The sequence below is a fragment of the Ictalurus punctatus genome, chromosome 4 (assembly GCF_001660625.3).
Source record: "Ictalurus punctatus breed USDA103 chromosome 4, Coco_2.0, whole genome shotgun sequence".
NCBI classification, from domain to species: domain Eukaryota; kingdom Metazoa; phylum Chordata; class Actinopteri; order Siluriformes; family Ictaluridae; genus Ictalurus; species Ictalurus punctatus.
Window position 1 is genome coordinate 15,412,522 of NC_071284.1, and position 8,104 is coordinate 15,420,625.

The following is an 8,104-nucleotide window of genomic DNA, read 5'->3' on the forward strand; positions in this document are numbered from 1 at the left end:
TCATGTGATCCAGTGGATGAGCTGAGAGTATGATTGTGTGGCTGATCCTGTACAATGTGTCTGTTGGTAGGGTTCATCTCACTGAATCTCCATGAAGCAGGACTGGAAGTACATTGCAGGTGGTTGTCATCCACCACATGTGGACTGGAGAATAATGGGTGCTCTGGAGAATAGTAGCAGGACATTGCTCATGGCAGGGTTCGGATGCTCTGGCATAATGGCTGTCAGGTGAGTAAACCTCATGAATGATGTTTGCTATCTGATCTGGGGTCTGGGGAAAGGTCGGCAAGAAGTATTGTAGCATGTTCTCTTTGGCTGAGCCTGGAAATAGTAACAGCTTCCTCATACAGGTCATACCCATCTCACAAACATTTGACTGAAAGGCTAGCTTTAACCAGGCTAACCTGGTGCTCCTGAAATTCTTTGTGTGCTATATACATAGTGTGGGGCTGCGGCATGCTCAACTTTGCCATCCACTGTTGTCAGTTGCTGCAGCAAATTAGCTGCTCACTGCCCTGATACTATATCATACTAAGATATTCTGATTAAGTACTAGAAACCCCTTGATATATTACTCAAGAATAGACAAAACTGCACAAAAAGCTTATTATTTCCAAAAGGCGAAAGGTGTTCACTCATCAGCTGACTTAAGGAGTGCAAATCCAAGTGGTAAGTTATTTTATAGGTAACACAAAAGTAATCAAAACAAAACAAAAAAAGATCCCACTATCACAAAATGTAAGTAATGGGTTCAATGGAAAGTGGTTATTTCACCCCGACACACAAAGAAACAGGATGGAGAAGAACTGACTTCCAGCTGCTTACTTCACTGAATCGAGCTACATGTATTCCATACAACACTCAATTAATTCATGCAACACAAAATTAATACATACCTTGAAAAAGAAATGTTTTTTTTTTGTATACAATTGTTCTCTGACAAAGAGCAGGAGAGAGAAACAGAGGTACAGCTGCAGTGGTGTTAAGAATGCTCATCCAACCAATCTACTCATCCAACCAAGCTTTGACCCTATCATCTCTCTCTCTCTCTCTCTCTCTCTCTCTCTCTCTCCAAATAATTTCCTGGATGTTTGATGGATGTCACATTGTACATTTGATGGATGTACAATGTGATCTAACTGTCCAATATCAGAATACAAAAAACTAATACAAAAGTTAACACAGTGAAATTGTTAGGAATTTTGTGTTGCTGGGATAAAATATTTGAACATAGAAAAATTAAACGATCAATTGCACAACTTGTATATGCTAAAACATTTCACATTTACGTCATCTTACAGTACTCTGAAAACTCTACTGTTAAGTTAAAATGTGAATGGGAAGGAAGAATTTCTGAAAAGCTATTACTGCATATTGTAATATAGATTTTGATCCATCAGGTGGAACAACCTCTTTCCTAAGGGCTTTTCTCTTCAAACTTATAGTAAATAATCATAACCCTTTTTAAATAACCATTCTGCTAGTGCAGGATGCAAAATCAAGGTAAGATAAGCATACAGCTTCTGTTTACAGAGGCCAGACTTTGTGATGAAACTGATGATTAAATCAATGATCAGAAGTACTATGTGCCTGGCTTTATGTTTTCTTTTTTTTTTTTTAATTAAAAAAATTATAATTTAGTACCAGGCATAGAGGCAAGATATTTTAAGGGCTTGAGGACTACTGATGTTAACTCTGAATCCTAATCACAGGAATTTTGGATAATGAGAGCAGCCTTGTGCAGAGTAATTGTAGCTTTGGATTTGAACTGGTACAAAATTACCAATGACTGCTGAAAATAGCCAACCATACAGTGGCTAAACTAGTCATGATAGAAAAAAAGTGTCCTGATGATAAAGTCATATTTCAAAGGCTTATTCATCTTATTTATGTTAAAATATAGCAAGAAAAATATGTATTGTATATTGTTGTTGGATTATACAGTTTTGGCAGTTTCTCACATTTCATAAATTTCCTGGTGCAACAAATTTTTAAAAATGCACTAATTGGTATTACAGGAGAGTAATGGAGACAAAACAGGGTGTAACAGATGAGTTATTTTATGGTGTGTACATTATATATATATATGTGTGTGTGTGTATATATATATATATATATATATATATATATATATATATATATGTGTGTGTGTGTGTGTGTGTGTGTGTGTGTGTGTGTGTCAATATGATTGTATTCAGTCCTCAGTGCTTGAAAATACTGAGTTTGAGATCAAAATATGAATATGAGATGATAGATCAGAATTTCAGCTTTCATTTCCTGATATTTACATCCGGGCATGTTAAACAACTTAAACCATGGCACCTTTGGTGGCAGACCATCCAGTGTTTAGGTGAGAAAAAAGTATAGGAGCAGATCGTTTTAAAGTAAATAACACTTAATATTTGGTTGCATATCCCTTGCTAGCAATAACTTTATCAAGCTGGTGACCCACTGACATCACCAAACTGTTGCTTTTTTTGGTGTTGCTTTTCCAGGATCTTACAGCAGCTTCTTTCAGTTGTTGTTTTTTTTAAATTTTTTTTTTTTTTTTTTGGGGGGGGGGGGGGGGGGGGGGGGTTCTTCCTTCAGTCTCCTCTTTAGCATGCCTTGCTGCATGATGAAGATCTTCCCAATATATATATGTATATAGTTCTACATGACCGACAACCCTGCACTTCTGCACTTGAAGTCTTCTTTGAATGGTGGCTAGTGATGCCTTCACCCCTGTCCTGTGGAGGTTGCTGGAGAAGTCACTGTTGTTTTTGGATTTCTCTTCACAGTACTCACAATGTTTCTGTTTCTTTGGCTGACCTGTTAGATGTCTGGGTCAACCAAAAGGTGCCATGTTCTAAGTTAATTACCACATCTACATGAAATTCTGATCTATCATCTCATATTCATCTTTTGATTTCAAACCCAAATGTTTCGATGTGTAGCGAAAACAATGTAAATGGCCTTGCTGTTCCAATACTTTCAGAGGGGACTCTATTTATCACGTAATGTTGCTACTTGTGCTGCTTATTAATTTGCTTATATTACTAGGTTATGTTACCCCCAAGTGGCTCTTTTTAGACAGAAAAAAAGATGCATTTTTCCCCTCTAATAATAATAATAATAAAACATAAATTCAAATTCTAGGAATAATTGGGAAATCCAATATCAGTGACAAAAATCCAGTCTTCCTTAAAAAAAAGGGCTGGCCTCTAGGTAGTTCTGCAGGCAAACGTTATTTATCAAAATAATCCCATATTGTAAATAATATAGAATAGCATGAGCATAGGAGACATCCACAGTTCAAACATCATTCATATCTGTATAATACACACATAAAATATATACAGCTGCTCTAAATACATGGCTATAAATACATAATCTCAATAATTTAATCTTAGCCCACATTTCATGTAATTTAGTGCCTAAATCCTGATCATTCACAAGCCACACATTGAGATGTAACTGCCTCTCTGGTAAATGATATTGAACAGCATTTATAAGAAAAAAGAACCACCCTATAGCATCTACCTCGTAACTTGCAATATGTAAGGCTGCAGGGCTACAAGGTCCTATAGGTACATAATGGTTAAAAATCATATCTAAAATAAATGGACTCGATCTAAAGAAATAATCACTGATGACCAATCACTGAAGGGGCTGAACACCTGTTCCTCCAACTATCATAGTGTTGTTTTTGTTATCTGGCTTATGTAGAACAGTCTATTTGATTTCCAGCTGATTCATGGGAAGACGGTTTATACAAATGTCCACATTTCTTGAACATGGTTACTAAAAACAGTTCAGAATGACTGTATGCTCTACCACATACTATATATATGACACAGTCAATACATTTGTCAAAACATCTTGGTTCAAATGACCTCCAAGTGATTCCTGTTCTAGCAATATGAATAAAAAAGCACAGAAACAATACAAATTTTGCATGTAAACTGATCTTGGGGGAGCTTGGTGTATTTTTACATGCATGTTTTTACAGAGAGAGTCATGAGGTAGTGATGGTGGTGGTTGCAGGGAGTCTGGAAAAACTCTATGAAGCAGAAGCAAAGCCACTTTGGGGATCTGACTCTTAACAGCATTGGCACCTGAATAATGGAAAGAGCAGGGTAGGAAAATCACAGAGAGCACTGCAGAGTGCATTCCCCTGAATAAAACAAACGCATCCCCACTTGAGTGGGCAGCAGGAAACTAAGAGGAAAGTGGAAGGGGATAGAACCTTAGGGAAAGAAATTTAAACCAAATTCATGCACAATACAAAGGATGAAAAGGATTAACAAACATGAAGACCAGAGTGCTATCTATGGGAGAAAAGTAAGCCATTTTGAAGTAAATCGGGTAATTTTACAGATTACAAATAACAAATCATACACATAAATATAAATATATATATATATATACATACACACACACACACACACACACACACACACACACACAGAGTCAGGTTATATATACAGTATATATATATATATATATATATATATAAATATATATATATATATATATTTATATATGGTAGGGAATTTAGTCAGCGGTGGGCAGAACACAGACACACAGGAGGCTGCTTCGGGTGAACACGTGGGGAATTTTATTTATAAAAGTCTGTGAGAGTGAGAGTACATACAATATATGATATATATATATATATATATATATATATATATATATATATATATATACACACACATACATATAATATATACATACACACGCGGTCATGTGAAAAACATAAGAATACACTTTCTGATGCAAAAAGAAGTCTCCAAGAACCCCAAAATTTCATCACAATATTTGCTAGTGAGTCTTGCAACGGTTGGTGTCAAAATACATGGTGCTACAATCAGAAAGAGATTGCACAAGCTTGACCTGCATGGAAAGGGTGCCAGGAGAAAGCCTTTGCAAGCCTACAGTTTGCCAATGAGCACATAGGCAAGGCCAGACCTTGTGGAATAATGTGCTTTGGACAGAGAAATCAAAGATAGAGTTGTTTGGCCACAGTAACAGCAGACATGTTTTGCGCAGACCAAAGACTGCTTTTCAGGAGAAGCACCTCATGCAAACTGTGAAACATGGTGGTGGACAGCTTGCATTCATTGATTCATCTATGAATTCTGCATCATATCAAAGTAGATAACAAAGATACCGTGAGGCCATCTGTTCAAATGTTAAAGTTGAACCGAAAGGATCAACAGGATAATGATCCTAAGCACACTAACATATACACCAAGGAATGGCTCAAAAAGAAGAAATGGAGGGTTATGGAATGGCCTAGTGAAAGCCCAGATTTGAATTGAAATGTTGTGGCGGGATTTGAAATGGGCAGTACATGCAAGAAAACCCTCAAATATCTTGCAGCTGAAAAAATATTACATGGAAGAGTGATCAGAAATTCCAGCAAGCCAGGTGGACAATTATGCAAAACGCCTACAAGAAGTTATTTCTGCAATACTAGCTTCTGAGGCCAAGGGTGTACATTCACGTTTTCCAGGAATACTCAGTTTTATTCACCAATGAGCTGTAAAATGAATAGAAAGTGTAGTCAAGACATTGACAAGGTTAGAAATAATGATTTTTGCTTGAAATAAGAAATAATGATTTTTGCTTGAAAATTCATCAAAGAATCCTCGCTTTGCAGCAATTACCTTTGGTATTCTAACGATCAATTTGTTGAGGTAGTCTGGTGAAATTTCACCCCATGCTTCTTGAAGCACCTCTAAGAAGGTGGATTGGTGTGAGGGGAATTTTTTTTATGAACCATAAGGTCAAGCTGCTCCCACAACAGCTCAACAGGTTTAAGAGTTGGGAACTGCCCAGACCAGTCCATTACAGATAGAAAACCAGATGACTGCTTCTTATCTAAACAGTTCTTGCTTAGTTTGGAGCTGTGCTCTGGGTCATTGTCATGTTATAGGAGTAAATTGGCTCCAATCAACTGCCGTCCACAGGGTATGCATGGAATGATGTTGCAAAATGGAGTGATAGCCTTCCTTGTTCAAGATCCCTTTTATCATGTATAAATCACCAGCTTTAGCACCACCGAAGCACCCCTAGACCATCACCTTTCCTCCACCATGCTTGACAGATGTCATCAATAACTCCAGCATCTTTTAATTTTTTCTGCACCTCACAAATGTTCTTCTTTGACTTCATCTCAAACTTGGATTTGTCATACGACGTTTCCCCCCCAATCTTCCTCCGTCCAATGTCTATGTTCTTGACCTCATCTTAATTTCTTCCTTTTATTAGCCAGTCACAGATATGGATTTCTTTGCAACTCTGCCAAGAAGGCCAGCATCCTGGAGTCGCTGCTTGATTGCTGAGGTTGTGACTAGTGTTTTGTTTGTACCATTCAATGAAACTGCCAGTTGAGGTCCCGTGAGATGTCTGTTTTTCCAACGAGAGACTCCGATGTACTTGTCCTCTTGTTCAGTTGTACACCATGGCCTCCTACATTTCTTCCTATCCAGCTTAGAGCCAGTTTGAGATGAATACACACATGTTGTATTAAATCTTCAGTTTCTTGACAATTTGTCACATGGAATAGCCTTCCTTTTTTAGAACAATAATAGATTGACAAGTTTCAGAAAAGAGTTGTTTTTTTTCTGGTCATTTTGAATCTATAATTGAACCTACAAATGCTGATGCTCCAGATACTCAACTAGCCTAAAAAAGGCAATTTTTATTGCTTCTATAAACAGCACAATGGTTTTCAACTACGTTAACATAATTGCAAAAGGGTTTTCTAATTATAAATTAGCCTTTTAAAATTATAAACCTGGATTAGCTATCATAATGTGCTATACATACGAACATAGGAGTGATGGTTGCTGAAAAAAACTCTCTTTACGCCTATGTAGATATTCCATTATAATCATCAGTTTCCATCTAATGTGAAAAATCTAATGTTTCTACCAATGTGTAAAATGTCAATTTAATTAATTAAATGTTATTTAAATTGAAATAAAGATTGTTTTTGTTTTAAAATAAAAGGAATTTCTAAGTGACCTCAAACATTTGACTGGTAGAGTATATACTGTATACAGTGGTAATTGAAAGTTTGTGAAGTTTTAGAATTTTCTCTCTCTCTCTCTCTCTCTCTATATATATATATATATATATATATATATATATATATACCTGACCTTCTTCTGTCTTCTGTATTCGCCTTCAGACTGTTCCTCGCCTTCCTGTTTCTGCACCACCCGCACTTGCTTCCTAACATGGTACCGTAACAGATTACCTCGCCTCACTATGGAGGCAGCGGGCACCCCGGAATAGCAACACTACATTTTCGAATAGAACCGACCGATAAATGTGCAGCAGGAACAGATATCACGCTTAACGGAGCAATTGATGCGCATGGGTCAGCCCACACACCCAGTTGCGCCGCCTGCGCACATTCCACTACCGCCGCCTGCGCACATTCCATCACCAGCGCCGGCGCATGTTCAGCCACCGCCAGCTGCGCACTTTCCACCACTTCCCATGCTGGAGAGGTACACAGGGGAGCCGGAGCGATGTAAGGGTTTCTTACTCCACTGTTCATTGTTTTTTGATAGTTACCCTGACATGCCGGAGGTTCAGAAGATCATGTACTTCATGGAGTTCCTAACAGGACGTGCTTTGCTCTGGGCTACGGCCGAGTGGGAATGAGGGGGTGGCGCTCACCCCTCGCTCGTGGACTTCCTTTCCCGCTTCCAGCATGCCTTGGATCATTCCCCTGACAGACGAGAGACCGGCCAGGAGCTCATGAAGATCACGCAAGGCTCGTGTGACGTGGTGGAGTACGCCCTGAAGTTCCGCACCATTGTGGCAAGGAGTGGGTGGAACGAGCTGGCCCTCAAGACTGCGTTACGTTAGGGGCTAAATGCTGAGTTGGTGAGGGAGTTGGCATGTCGGGATGAACAGCTCACCGTTGATGCGCTCATTGACCTTGTGATCTGGCTGTTCCGTACCAACCGCCCCTCGCTGTGGGGCCCCCACATGGACAGCCGTAGCGGAGCCCATGCAGCTAGGCCAGGCCCAGCTTTGCGAGGAGGAGAGGGAGAGGCAACGTCGTGAGTCCCGCTGCTTCTATTGCAGCGCAGGCAAC